The sequence below is a fragment of the Cheilinus undulatus genome, linkage group 21 (genome assembly GCF_018320785.1).
Source record: "Cheilinus undulatus linkage group 21, ASM1832078v1, whole genome shotgun sequence".
Classification (NCBI taxonomy): Eukaryota; Metazoa; Chordata; class Actinopteri; order Labriformes; family Labridae; genus Cheilinus; species Cheilinus undulatus.
The window spans coordinates 14,102,323-14,118,251 of NC_054885.1; positions in this window are offsets into that span (position 1 = coordinate 14,102,323).

Genomic DNA, 15,929 nt, shown 5'->3' on the forward strand with positions numbered 1-15,929 from the left:
ACATTTTTGATGGATTATCTGTCCACTTACATAAATAAGGGAAATGGAAGGGACTTTTTCCACAGCTGAAAGAATTATCTTCTTTAAACTATTTTTAATTTCAGTCATGGGCATCTGAAATACTCCTCCAAGTCAGCTCTATGTCTGAAACACAGCAAATTGTAATTACAAGGTCACATTCACATTAAATGTAAGAATTTAAAACATCCTATGTCAAACTCTCATAAGGCTGTAATCCAGCATTAATTGTCATCCCATGTAACTGCCTGAAAAATGCAATAAACTACATCCTACATGTCACAAACAATGCTCTCTTCATTACTTTGTGCCTGTTGTGCCTGACTCTCTGTCTCCTCATGACCTCTTAAAGAATCCAATCACGTAAGCAACATCAGACCATCAGCACAAGGAACGTGATGTGAGATCAGAATTTAATCTTGGTATAAAACGGATCTAAGTGTTGATTTTCACTTATCAGCTATTTGCAATCTTAATGGTGGAGCTGTTTGCTGTCTCAGCCCCAGAGCTGATATGCCTTTAGAGATGGGTGTGGCATTGTATAAACACAACACTTTTACTACCAGTGATGGACTCAAATGGTTTGGCGCAGGGAAAAATAAATGTATTGTGCACCATCCATCTTTGCTCTTTGATACTACGGAGATGAACATGTAAAATTTACACAAATTTTGTGCTTTGCAATGTCAAGTAATTTTTCAATTCAGAAATATTACTTTAAAACTCTTCCCAAAACAGGGCCTAGTCCATACTCTGTTGCAATGATGAATAGGAATATAGGAATGAATGATTAGAGGCCCAACATTATTGTCCTTCAGCCATGATTCTAGTTCACATTACTGATTGGAGTCATCTGGCTTCATAGATAAGCATAACTGAGTATCATCTGGATAGCTGTGAAAATGTATGAAGGGTTTCCTCATAGCATTACATGAGGATGGCATATATAAAGTGAAAATAATTGGTCCAAGCACAAATCCTTGAGAAACTCCATGTGTAACTCATAAGCAGAGAGGACTCACTGTGCAACTCCCTTTCTTTACTCAGTATTTTCACTCTATTTTGTACACTGCCATGGCCATCAATAAGGGCAAAAAAAGTTTAAAAGTCTTAAAGTGTGACTTTTAGACACTCACAGGGTTGTTTTGTTTGTTTTCAGAAACCTTTTGTTATCATTGTAAGACTGTGTCCTGACAGCATGTGTGCGTCCCCACTTAACTGGCCAGCCAAGCAAAAATGTTGCATCATTTTTTACAAATACACATGCATTTTTAACCATAATTTCCCCATTCATGAGCAATATTTTCACTGTTGGTTAAACTGAATTTACCTGCATTATTTTGCAGTGCAGGACTATCCCATTTGGACCTTTTTAAGGGAGGAGCAGAGGCCACCCAGTATTTATTTTACTCTATTTGATACAAATTTCAGCCTGTTGACTGATTCATTTTGTCACTTTTGATTCAATAATGACACTAATTACTAAGAAAAAATAGATACAAACACACTTTTCATTGCAGGCTCCTCATGGGCCCCTCCCTGCTGTGGGCCTGGGTAATCAGTACCCTTTTTCCCCCCTGTGCTACACCCCTGTGTGCATCAGAGTCAGAATGCAACTTTTCAAATGCAGATATGGATAATAATAACAACGGGCTACTGTCTCTTCACTTTGTAAAATAAGCTAACAAGCTCTGTTTGGTGAAAAAAGTGAAAAGAAATTAAGAAAATCTTCCTCTGAGACACTCCTGGTATCTTGTCATCTCCCTCTTTTCTTGTTCCCCGTCCATCTCAACAAAGTAGCAACCTCCGGTCCTGAAAAATGAAGCCAATGCGGAAGAGCAAAAAATTGCAATACAGCAAGCGTCCACTTGAGGCTGGCTGCAGAAACACCGATTGATTGACAGATAGCTTGAAAGGCAGAAGTTACGTTTCTGTAAACCAGAATGCTACGACAGGAAGTCGAGTGGAGTGGGCGTACGTTAGGTTGATCCAAAGTTCGGTTGAGACAGCGACTTCATTATGGAAGCCACCGCGGATTGGCTTCAAAAGTAGTTTGAATCTGCCTATTGTAAGCAGATGGCTGACGTCACACAGGCTTTGTCCAATTCTTTCCACAGTCTATGATCTCAATGCAAGTGATGGAGGAGAAAAAAGAAAGGGGCCACCAGGGAGAAACACTTTGCTGTGTTGCACTTCATCACACTGCATTGCTTGCATGCTGTAAGGATTTTACAATAGGAATCAATAGGCCCTTCATCTGCTTCAAGTATAAGATCATGTCCCACCTCTAGAAGTAAGACATGACCATCTTTATGATTGATTAATATGAAGCTAATAGAGTTAGCATTTACATTTGTGCTTTATCTTAGGCCATTCCTTCATATTGTCCTCTTATTCCTTGATTGGCAGTCATCACATGATCCAGTTTGGGGTGTAACTAGGTGACATTTATCGTTTCATCTCTGATCGCTCTAATAATCAAGATTAGGAAAACACCAGTTTGACAGAAGGAACTGGAAGTCACATCCAGAATCAAGTATCATAGGGGCTAAAGGAATAAATTGGAGGACATGTCAAGTTTACAGGGATTTCTGTTTTTAGAATCACTGATTTAGAATTTTGAAAAGACAGACATTTACTGGGAGACACTTCAATGCTTTTAGGCAAATTTTCATACACTGTCTCGTAGCCAAGACAAAAATGCAGTGGTAAAAAAGGGAGAAATTTATAAGTACACTCAAGTAGGAGATACACAGGTCCATTAATTATACTAATAGAATCTGACCCCTCCTTATTGCGGCGGAAGCTGCAGTCTGCTTCAAGCTATTAAAATTCTTTTAAACAGCCTCTGGATGCCTCACTCCTGTTGCTGGTTACCACAGACAAAAAATCTCGTTAGACCACAAATTGCTGTAGGAATGTGTGCATAAGTTGACATTTGTATATTTGCTGTGTACACACATTCCTACACATTCAATAGACTGACTGACTGAGATATGCACAATCATACTCTCATAGTGTGTTCTTGCAGGGAGGAAGAGAATGGATTGAATCTGGTGAGCAGATGATGCCACGTTATTCTAACACTTAAAACAATGGACTCTCTCTCCTAATCACAATCCCATGAGTGCACACACGCTCACTTAGCAACACGTTTACAGGGCTTTTCTGTTTGCAAAAGACGGACAAATTACCATGAAAGCACAGGATTTTAGATCTCCTCTATTATGAAACATCAAACCCTAAAATTTTGAAAGGTTTTGAATGAAACCCTGGGTTATTTTTTCAAGAATCAACATAAAACTGAAAAAAAATGCATGATAGGGATATCCAGGGACATACTGAGAGAAAAATTTAGCTCTGGACTTTGAGTAAGAGAGGCCCTAAGATTACGCTGCATTTTTTGCACTTATGCTTTGCATGTTAGGCCAAATTGTTGGAACATAAATAAGACACCTATAAAAGAAATATTCTACCCTTTGGACGTTTTACCCTTGTAATGGTTTTAGAAATCAATCTTGGTCAATATAATTTGGCTTTTCAACCAGAAAAAAGGCCAAAAAAAACCTGTCCAACATCAAAATGAAAACAGATTTCTACAATGTAATGTCAATTATATAAAATTGTGTAATATAAAATACGTTACTGCATAAATATTCACCCCCTTTAAGTCAGGATTTAGTAGATGCACCTGTCGCTGCAATCACAGCACGTCTGCATGGCTAGGTCTCAATCAGGCTTGTACATCTGGACACTGCCATTTTACTCCATTCTTCTTTGCAAATCTGCTCAAGCTCTGTCAGGTTGCATGGGGCTGGGCATGAACAGCACTTTTTACAAAGTCTCTGTCAGATTGAAGTCTGGGCTTTGATTCAACCACTCCAGAACACCTTGTTGTCTTTAAATCATTTCTGTGTTGCATTTTCTGTATGCTTCGGGTCATTGTCTTGCTGGAAGATAAATCCTCTCCCAAGCCTAGCTCTCTTGCAGACCAAATAAGATTGTCCTCCAGGATTTTCCTATATTTTAACACATTTTTTTCCCCTCTACTTTTACAAGTCTTCCAGGTTCGACCACCTAGAAGCATCCCCACAGCATGATGCTGCCACTACCATGCTTCACAGTGTAAAGTGTCTCATCAGACCAAAGAACTTTCTCCCACTTGACCATGGAGTCTCCCACATGCCTTTGGATGAACTCTACTCAAGATTTAATGAGTTTTCTCCAACAGTAGCTTTCTCCTTGCCACCTGGGCAACAGTTGTATGCAGAGTCTCTCCCATTTTAGCTGCTTAAGCTCCGCCCCTTGGTATATCCATGTTGCATGGTATTTTCAGTCTACGTAGCCTAGCTTACACTTTGTTGTTCATTTAAACATCTAAGCACCGCACACACACAGATTTAGGCCCTCAGCTAGTACCTGTTTAAACAACAATGCAATCCCATCATCCACCCCTCCTCAGGCGGTTGACCCTGCCACCACTGCTCTCATCAAAAACATGCTTTAAGTCTCAAACACACAGGAGTGGTGGAAACAGGTTTGACCTCTCCGCCAGGTGTCAGGTGTCAAGCACCGCAAATGCTAGGGGACCACATACACTGTCTATCACTGCCGACACATATCATTTACTTTCTATTGTTATGGATCTATAGGTGGAGACAAAAACATGTACTTATCTCTGCCCAAAAACCCTGAGGTAAGGCTTTTTATAGTACAGTGATATATTTAACCTGGGACAGAAATACATTACCTCTGCTTTCTGCTATTATACTGTATGTATAGTTTTTAACCTTTGAGGCATTATTCCAAGGACAGTTCTGCTCACTGGCCTATTTGAAATAGCTGAATGAAAGCCTGATGTTATGTACTCACTGTGACATTGAGAAATTTCTACTTACTTTGTTAAGATCACAACTTATTTATAGCATATTCCTTTGGCAAAACTAAAGAAGAAATGGTCCTAACTTACCGCATTAGTGTGGGAAAAAAACAGCATGGCCTATTGCATTTGTAGATCTCTAGAAAATTATCCCCGGTAATGCAACCCCAATTCCAAAAAAGTTGGGTCATTGTGAAAATTATAAATAAAAACAGAATGCAAAGATTTGAAAATCTCATAAACCAATGCTTTGAACCTAAAAAAACATATTAGATGTTGAAAGTGAGACATTTTAATATTAAATGAAAAATAGGAGCCCATTTGGAATTTGATGGCAGCAACAGATCCCAAAAAAGAAGGGACCATTATGTAGCATCGAGCCTTCGTTTAACAACAGTCTTTAAACATCTGGGAAGTGAGGAGACCAGTTGCTGAGTTTTGGGAAAGAAATGTCTCATTCTTGTCTTATGTAGGATTCTAGCTGCTAAACAGTCCTTTGTCATTGCTGGATTTTTGTTATATGATGCTCCAAAAGTTTCCTACTGGTGAAACGTCTGGACTGGAGACCTGCCAGTTCAGCACCTGGACTCTACTGTGAAGCAATGCTGTTGTGATAGATGTGCTACGGGTTTAGCATTGTCTTGCGAAATTATGCAAGGCCTTCCCTGAAAGAGACGTTGTCTGGATGGGAACATACGTTGCTCTGAAACCTCTATATACTTTTCAGCATTGATAATGCCTTTCCAGATGTGTAAGCTGCCTACATCATGGGGCACTTACACAACCCCATATCATCAGAGGTGCAGGCTGTTAAACTGTGCACTGATTAAAGCTAGGTGGTCATACTAGTCTTTGGTCTGCAGGACATGGCACCTGTTGTTTCCAAAAAGAATTTTGTATCTTAATTCAAATGACCACAGAACAGTTTTCCATTTTGCCTCAGTTGATTTTAAATGAGCTTCGACCCATGTTATTGACAAACACAGTGCCCCAACTTTTTTTGGAAATGGGGTTGTAATAAAAAAGCTGTTAATCTTGAGATTAGATAAATTAATCCCTTAGAATTGGAAAACCAACTTCATTATCCTCAGATCACGTGTAAAATATAGCACCAGGGAAAAATAGAATCACAGTAAATAAAATAGAGGAATACATCAGGGCAAATGAGGAATTTAACCCAAAAAAGGTCTTAATTTTCCTCTAAGAAGCTTGTCTCATATGTATTATCTGAATATAATAAGGTCATATGCTTCTTGACAGGAATCTGTTCTCCACACATATTACATACGAGTGTTTGTTTCAGGTGGAAGTAAGCACAGCCACTTTGAAACACCCTTTTTTTTACATGTCAGATTTCTAACACGTACAACCCAGAAGCAAAGAATATTGCATAACAACATGTGGAGGAGGCCCAACTGCTGAAAACTGCTTACACACATTAATGTCAGTAGAGGTGGAAGAAGGATGTTGAAACATTTCTGAAATCATCGATCATGCAAAATTCTATAAACACCGCTAGGCAAACTGGCTCCTTTAGGACTCAAATGGAGGCGGCGGTTGCTCAATCTGCACTGACTTTGGTTGGGAACTAAGGTCTCCTAGGGTTGCCTGTACAAGCTCTGCATTATATTATCAATCAATATCAATAAGTTCCCCATAATAAGGAAGAAAAGCTGTTAAAAGTGTCCTGTCTGGTTGATGCGGTGAGCAATCCCAGAACCCTTTGTGTGGAGCACAACCTAAAAACATCCAACAGAAGCACAGTTTTTATACAGCCAATAGGAAATTGATCAGATGATCCCAAGAACAAACCAAATTTCCATTGAATAAAAGTAATGGAATCATTAACACAGTCTTCTGTTGCCCTCTGCTGTGTGTTAGCTCCTTTCATCTACCGTGTGTGATATCAAAGCAGCGCTCTCTCTGTCACCCCTCCTTCCTTACTACTTCTACTACCTGAGTGCTGCCAGACAAACACAGACACATGAAAACACACATACACAGAGGCCTAACAGGAAGCAAATCCCTGCCTACCCCGTTCCTGTTTCTCACAACCTGCATGTATAACTGTGCATGTCCATGCTCACTCTGTAGAGGCCTGCTACTGTAGGCAAGCTGACCAACACAGGAAATAGAATTACGTAAAGATGTAAGATATCACATAGTGTAGGATGGAGGTTATGCTATTAAAAAAGGAAAAATACACAGAAAAGTACAACGACAGATTGTGAGCCATTAAAAAGATTTGACAGAATAATGCTAGCAGTCAGTATGTTTTCTAGCCTCTCTCTTTGGCCTCCCATTCGCCCTTAAATATGGTGTAAGAGATGGGAGAGAATAAGGCAGTCTTTGCACTAGCGCAGCTAAACAGGAAACCACTACATTTTCTGGATATCTTGTGATCTTTTTTCTGCAGGAGGCTTAAAACACTTACCTAATGCCTAATAATACTGAAGTGGCAGCCATTTATGAGCAGCATAATGGCCTACATAATAAGGGTTCCAAATGTAGTTTAGATCTTGCCTGTTACACTTGGTGCTGAGTAAGCTTAATCCAAATTTGGTCTAAATTAAATGAATCCTTGATTTTAGGGACTTTACATTATATTTCTTTATTTCTGAATTGAGCTCTTTAATTTATCTTGTCCTAAACTGTGACAGCGCAGTGTTACATTGATCATATTGCACTACATCATATCCTATCATACTGTGTCTCATCATATGGTATGACATGGTATGGTATGCCATGCCGTGCCGTGCTCTGCTATGCTATGGGTTGGGAAAGGATGTGATGCAATGCTATGCTGTGCCATGCCCTGCTATGCAATGCTATGATATGCTATGCTATGCTATGTAATGCTATGCTATGCTATGCAATGCTATGCTTTGCTTTGCTATGCTATGCTATGCTATCTTATCTTATGTTATGCTATGCTATGGGTTGGGATAGTGTGTGATGCTATGGTTTGCTATGCTATGCTATGCTATGCTATTCCATGCCATGTAGCCATGCCATGCTATGCTATGCTGTGCTATGCTATGCTTTGCTATGCTTGGCTATGATTGGATATGCTACGCTGTGCTGTGCTATGCTATGCTATGCTGTGCTATGCTTTGCTATGCTTGGCTATGCCATGATATGATACGCTATGCTATGCCATGCCATGCTATGCAATGCTATGAAATGCTATGCTATGCTATGCTATGTTATGTTATGATTTGCTATGCTATGGGTTGGGATAGTATGCAATGCTATGCTTTGATATGCTGCGCTATGCTATGGTGTGCTATGCTTTGCTATACTTTGCTATGCTTTTCTATGCCATGATATGATACGCTATGTTATGCAGTGTTACACTATGCTATGCTATGCTATGTGATGGGACAGTAGCCTGCCCTGTTCTTTCCTTTATTGGTTCATTGTTTATATCTCAAAGTGTAATATAAGAAATATATATCGTATTTTAGCGCATCACATCATATCCTACCCTGAATGAATTTTGTCCTACCCATGAGTGTAACAGCCAGACTTTGTTTGAAAGCAGTATTATTTTGGCAGCTATTTTTCATCTAGTCTTAGTTTTAGTTTTAAATGAAATGCACTTTAGTTTTAGTCACATTTGAGTCATTTCTATCCTTTTTAGTTTTAGTCTAGTTTTAGTCAGCGAAACTCAAAACATTTCAGTCCAGTTTTAGTCCGTAAAAAGTCCTCACATTTTAGTCTTTACTTTTAGTCCAAGCATTTATTCTTTTACCTAAATCTGGTACCAAAATTATGGTAGTGTGTTCTCTGCACTCTGCCAAACCTAGGTCCCTGCTTTCTACAAAACATTTTGAGTCGTAGTATTAGACGATGAATTTAACACTGTTTGAAAGTTGTACCTCCGTTTTGAAACAGATAGCGTCTCACATGAACAGTCTGTGAGGATGGCCATCAAAGATGTGCAGTCTGCAGCCAGACCCCGCTGGAAAGTTTGCCCAGCTCATGACAACACATACCGCATTTTAAATTTGCACAAATAGATTTATTTTGTTTTTAAAATACTAGCAGCCTTGATTACTGGCAACCATGAAACAGAACAAGACATATAAGAAAGCCAGTAAAATAAGTCAATGTCAACTGCTCCTCTCACAACTTTTGCTTTCCATTATTTTTCTCCCCAAACCTCTCCACCCCCAGCCCTGGTCTCATGTGTGTGTCTGTGTGTAACCAAACCAGTCTGGTGAAAATAAAAGATCCCACTCATAGTCATACAAACACACACTGTTTTCCATTACATTTGCATCCGCAGATTTTCATTCATTTGCTTAAACACCTGGCCACATGACACAATGTTGGATGAAAACAGAGAGCCAGCAGAAGTGCTCTGGAATTAAACAGGAATTGAAAATGTAGAAAGAAAAGAAACTGGGAGTGACTTAAAGTTAAAGGGCAGGAGTCTCTTAAAAACACAAACACAAAGAGGGCAGAGCCACTTATACATGACATGTCAACAAGGAAATGAGGACTGGCATAAGTATTACGCTGGAAAGAAAGCATTAAGGGTTAGTTATTTACACTATGATCTATTGTCTCTCTGTTTTCAACAGGTAAACAGTGGAACATAGGCACACCTAACGATCACACCTTACACACACATAGACATGTATTTACAGATCAAGGACACCACCATTAAGTCACCAAATGACTCCAAACCCAATAACTTTTAACTGTATTTGTTCATATTTTAATGTTTCTAAGCAAATATTTTCCAGTGTGAAACAAAATAGATAAAAGCTTTTAGGGAGAAACTGTTGAAAATGTATTTTTAAATAAAAAAGATTTTTAAAAATATATAATACACTATGATGTGTGATAAAAATTGATATGACACAATGCTATGCCATATGATATACTGTGATATCACATGATAAGATAAGAAATGATATATGATATGATGTAAATGGATGGTGTGACTGGTTCTTAGATGATGTGGCAAGGCACAATAATGTGCTTTGAGGCAAGTCTAGGTGTGCTGTTGGAATTTGGACAATCAAATGTTATTACTAAACTATACAACAAAATGGAGCTTATAGCGTCAGTTCAGGCAGACCAAGGTATCAAGCGCTACCATTTCACTGAGATCAGCTGATCTTACGCACAACCTCATCAACTGACTGCCAGCTAATTTCTGCACTCTTGCCACCATATTTAAGTTGCTCCGGCTGCCAACTCTTTGCTGAACCCTCTGTAAGCTTCTTTTGCAACTCCTCCACTCCAGCTCCTCCATTATGCTAGATCTGACTTAATCAATGTCATTCTGTTTTCAATGATGCCTGCTCTGCTCTGGGTTTTTCTCTGCTTTTCTCCTGGCCTCAGGCTTTCCTTACACAGGTAGGGCAGGGACCTGCTTGTTGCTTTCCATGAAGGCTCATGGAAGGAAATGGAGATCCCAGAACAGCCATACCGCCAAAAATAAATAAAAGCAATACATGCATAATAATTTCTGCTGATAAAATAAAATATTATAACTGCAAACTGGGCATTTTTTGATGAAGTGGTTCTGACTGAACTGAAGATACTGTAACATGTACTGCAGGGGTCATCAAGTACATTTGCAAAACGGACAAATTTAGTCTTGACAGAGATTCTGGGGGCCGAACATTCAAATAAACAAAAATTAAATGAATATTTTGGTCTGATTTACATATTACTGTGTTAGTATTTATATTTCCTTTCAAAATGTAAGACATTTTTAGAAATTACCAGTGAGATCTCTTCCTATTATCTACAATGCAGCAGGGCACAATGAGATAGGCCTACCCATAGAACTGGCAGGGCCCCTGAAAAATCCCAGAGACTAGCCCCTCCCCAGTTTTGATTTAGCACCAATATTAATTCATTTTTGACAATCTTAACCCCTTTACACTACTTCATTGGACTATTTCTACATGTTTTGCCCCTCTTAACCTATTTTTGATCATTTTTGCCACTTTTAAACCAATTTTTCGCCCATTTTGTCACTCGTTAATCCATTTTGCAACTTTCCTGTCAACGATCGTTCCTGTGTTCTACTCTTTAACCCTTTTCCGCTACTTTGCCACATTACTTTTGCTACATTTCTGCCCCTTTTAACCCATTTTTTGATACCCCTTTAACCCAATTTTTTCCATTTCTTAACCTCTTTTGAACCACTTTTCTTGCATGTTTTAGCCCCTTTGTGACACTCTTGTATCAATTTTTGCCACTTTTTAACCTCTTTCCTCCATTTTTCCTGCATATTCTTGTCCCTTTGTGCCACTCCAGAACCCAATTTGACCATTATCACCCATTTTGCCACTCTCTAACCCTTTTTCATCACTTAATCTGTCCATTTTTGCAAAATTTCTGCCAGTCTTAACCCTTTTTTCCAAATGTTTACTAATCATGGATGACAAGTGAATTTCTGTAAAAACAGAACAGATGTTAAGCCATTCTAAAATGGTTTCAATATTAGTTGTTTATTGTAGATTTAACAGCTGCAGACATTTAATACCAAAGATACTATTATAACCACAACATCTTTTCTGAATTCAATGATTTTCTGGGGGCTGGACAGGAAGCTTTCAGGGGCCTGATTTGGCCCTGGGGCCACCAGCTGATGATCAGTAATGTACTGTATGAAAGAGCTGTTTTGAATGGAAATGGATATGGTGTGCCTTGAGATTTTGGCTCGATCTCAGGTGTGCCATGGGCAAGAAAAGGTTGAAAACCACTGGTGTAGGGTATGATGTATTCCTAGAAAAAAGAGCACAAGTCAGTGATTCAAGATAGGCATATCATATAGTATTTTAAGTCCAAATGTGCCTAACTTCAACTCTGAGGCAAAACAATACAATGCTTTACGATAAAATGTACACAATGCATATGATATGATATTATTCTATGTTACGATACAGTACAATTCGCTGTATATCTTATATGTCATTCATGACAGGAGGGGATATGCTAGGCTAGACTAGGATAGGATAAGAATTAATATGATTCAATATGATACATTACAATATGTGCCAATGCCTGGATCGGTCCTCTTTCACTAGAACCATCTAGACTCTGTCTAGGCTGCATCTGTGGTTTTGATAACAGCTCTTCTTTGCCTTTCTACCGTGTGCCATACGCTCTCCAGAGAGACTAGTCTGCAAACCCCCAACATCCAACCTCCAGGCTCTTCTTTTGCAGTGTTTTCCTGCTGACATTCCTAGGATTCAAAAGAATAGACGCTTGGTTGAAAAGAGAAAAAGTGAATTTTTTCAACAAAAAAAAAAGCATTAGTGGTTAAAATAAATGAATCAAGGGTAAAAGAAACAATGCCATTCCTTTTTACATCCTAAAGTGAATCTGCACAGCTGAAAATAGCCTGTTGCACAATCTTTTCTTGAAGCAGTTTCCTATTTCCATTTGTTTTAGTGCTGCTAATGCATACAGCTTATTTTAGGCTCAGATTTTTGCTTCATTTGACTGTTTTGTCTTTTCCTCTGACTAAACCAGACCTCCATACAGATAATTTACAGAAGATGCCCTTACAGTTCACCTTTAGATCCATCTTTAGGATTCAGAATTCTTTGACAAGGAAAAGGTTAAATAAAAGCCTACTGTCCTGCCTGAATTAGCTCTTGTTTTTATATTATGTGTGTTTGTTTTTGTTCAATCTGCTAATATTTTCTTTTGTAAAGCAGGAAATACAGTGTGGTTTAAAACATCTGTCTATGCATACAGAGGAAAAAAACCCTTCTATCTAACACTGTGTGAGCAGAAATAGGAGGCAAGCTTTGCTAATCTTCCTTCCTTTCCATAAACACCGGGACACATGACGACGCACACGACCGGCCTGTCTTCCCTGGAAACAAAGATATTTTAGTTGTCATCACAACTGCTCACCAACTGTCTAATTCTGACACACAAACACATAACAAATCCAGACAGAGAGAGATAACAATGGTTATTCTGGGGTTACTCTGACAGCTGAAGGGGAGCAAGGGGACACCAACACATGACCTCTCCACTCTGCTGACCTCTCCTGACCGTGGGTGTGGGTTTGGTTTTTATCACATGCACACAAGTGTTGATGCTGTCAGTGGTGGGACGGGGGGCTGTTTGAGCTTGTGAAGGTTTTTGGCATGTCAAAGTTTAAGTCCCTACACTTTATCACCATTTCACATTCACACATGAAGACGTTGCAGTTTTTTACTTTAAAGCTCCTGTAGGGAGTTTTTAACTGGGAATGAAGTCGACTGAAATTAATACTGATGTTTCTAGGTGACCTTAAAATGCAAACGAGACCATCAGTGATTGGAATGATCATGTCTGTCTTGTTATTTTTAATGGCTATATCCAAAAATGCAAAAAAAAAAAAAACAATTCTCAAAAATTGTTAAATGTGACTAAAGTCATCACCAGCAATAAACTACACATTGACATTAGCCTTAACAAAGAAAATACAACCCCATTTCAAAAAAGTTGGGACACTGTGTAGAATATAAAATCTTATAAACCCACATTTTATTCTCAATAGAACATTAACAGCCTATCAGATGTTGAAACAGACATTTTACCATGTCAATAAAATATTAGCTTGTTTTGAATTTGATGGCAGCAACACATCTCAAAAAAGTAGGGATGGGGCAAGAAAAGGCTGGAAAAGTAAGTGATACTCATGAAATACAGCCATAGGGGCATTTTGCAACTAACTGGGTTTTACTGGTAACAGGTTAGTAACAAGGTTGGGTATAAAAGACACATTTTAGAGAGACAGAGTCTGTCAGAAGTAAAGATGGGCAAAGGTTCTCTGATGAGGAGGAAACTGTGTCTTAAAGTTGTGGAGCAATTTCGGAAAAATGTTCCTCAACAAAAATCTCTCAACATCTGATATGTTGTTCAAGTTCTATTATGAATAATTTAACATAGCAACACAACTTTTTTGTAATAAGGGATGTACGGGAGGTTATAATACCAGACAGCAATGGGAAAAAAAGCTTACATCAGTTCATCAGAGGAGATTTCGCTTTAAATTTGGACAAATCAGTGCACCCCTATCAATACCTATGCCATCTATAGGACTATTAGAAAAGAGAAAAGAGGTACTGCTTCGTGATGCAAAATTCAAAAATAAAAAATCTTAAAAGAAGCTGTGCTCTTTCAACCTGTTGGTTGGATAAACCAAGCAGCGTTGCAAAAACCTTCTAAATGTTGTAGATGTTGGTCAACATTTATCAGCTATGGCGGCATTCTGAGGTTGAATTACAAGGTTGTTTTGGGTGAAAGAGTTGGGGGAAGTGTGAGGTCTGTCACTGACTTGAGTTGCTGGCTGCTGAGATTGAGGCCAAAGGGTTGAGGCATGAAGACCGAGTGGATGTCTGGGATTTCTTTTGGCTGCAGCCTGACCAGAATAACTGCCAGAATAATCTGAAATTCCTCCTCCGCCTGTGCTGCATGTGTGTGCACACATTGCTTAAATATGTTGCACAATAACATGAATATAACACATTTTGACATACATCACTTTTATTTTAAAGGCATGTAATTAAGACTGAGAGCCTGTTTCTTCTGAATTTTACTTTAAAATGTGCACAAGCAGACAGGATTTTGCAAGGATGCAGAGTGTGTGGGAAGTCACTGAGAGATTATGTCTTTTTTATGACTGATTTCTGATTGGTGGGTGGAAACTTGTGTAAACAGTAAACAGTAACGGCAGGGTTTTGTGGCAAGTGCTCCCCACAGGCACATAAAAGGGAACTTTAAAATGTAAATTTCTAATTATTCTCCCATCACATTAACTTTTATGAAAGTAAAATGAACTTTACTGTCAGGAACTAAAGCCAGAATTTTTGTCACTCCTCAGACACACATAAAATGTGAGGCCAGACACTGGAGTGTCACCAAACAAGGTGCATTTAAAACATCTAAATTAGTCTCTGAGGGGATGACCCAACGTGACCGCGGCAGCTGGGAATTTCATAAGAGAGAGGGAGGAATGAAAGAGGAATGGAGGGAGGGGGAGGATGTAAGGCAAAGGAATGAAAGTGTTAAAAGATCTGAACCTGTGTCATGAAGCTGCTATGCTTCTGGCACAGCATCTGGTCCATCTGTAACTGCACACCACACCTACACCTATACCTATTGTCTGATCTGGCACTACCATTTACTAGATTTTTGAGGCTAATGGTCAAGGTTTCTGGACCTCATATTTGCATGATGCTTTTGAATGTGATATTGCGCAAGCCCTCAAAGAGGTTTTCATCTATCTTTGCACCAACAACTACTCTGACTCAAGGATAACCTGATTAGATGTTGGTGCACCAAGAAACGCTTTGAGGAAATTTCATCTGTAGTTGATACAATGTCCACTCTTTCTTAAGGACGAATGGATTAAGTTTTGGCGGTCGTAGATTAGAGAGCAAGTCCACTGGGCCTCATGTTCATCCAGGGCCTATGAATGCAAAATCTCAAAAATGCTTTATGGGGTTTTATTTAAACTTTGCACAACTATGCACAGGCGTAGGACAAGGGGGAAAACAGTAAGGAGGGGCTCTTGAGACTGAAAAGTGTGCAGATTTAGTTTAACCATATGAAAAATATTGCTCATATATTGGTAAATCATTGTTCAGAAATACATTAAAATGCATAGATAATTGTAAAAGTGATGCAACATTTGTTGCTTGGCTAGCCGGTTAAGAGGGGCCCTGTGTTATATTATTTCTGGGGGCCAGCTACGCCAATGCAACCATCTACTCCAGCATAAGGAAGAAATGACTGGGGCTATAGGACAAGGCCATTAGACCTCATGTTCATCCCTTGGTTATGAATGCAATATTGCATGAAAGATTTAGGGAATTTTCTGCAAACGTAACATAAATGTCCAGTCTGACACCATGTTGAACTGATTCGATTTTGGATGTTATATGTTAAAGGTAATGGGCACTGGCCCCTATGTTCATCCTTTGCTTTTTTACACTTTTTACATATGTCACTCTGACTCAAGGATGAACGTAATAGATTTTTGAGGCCAAGATCATTG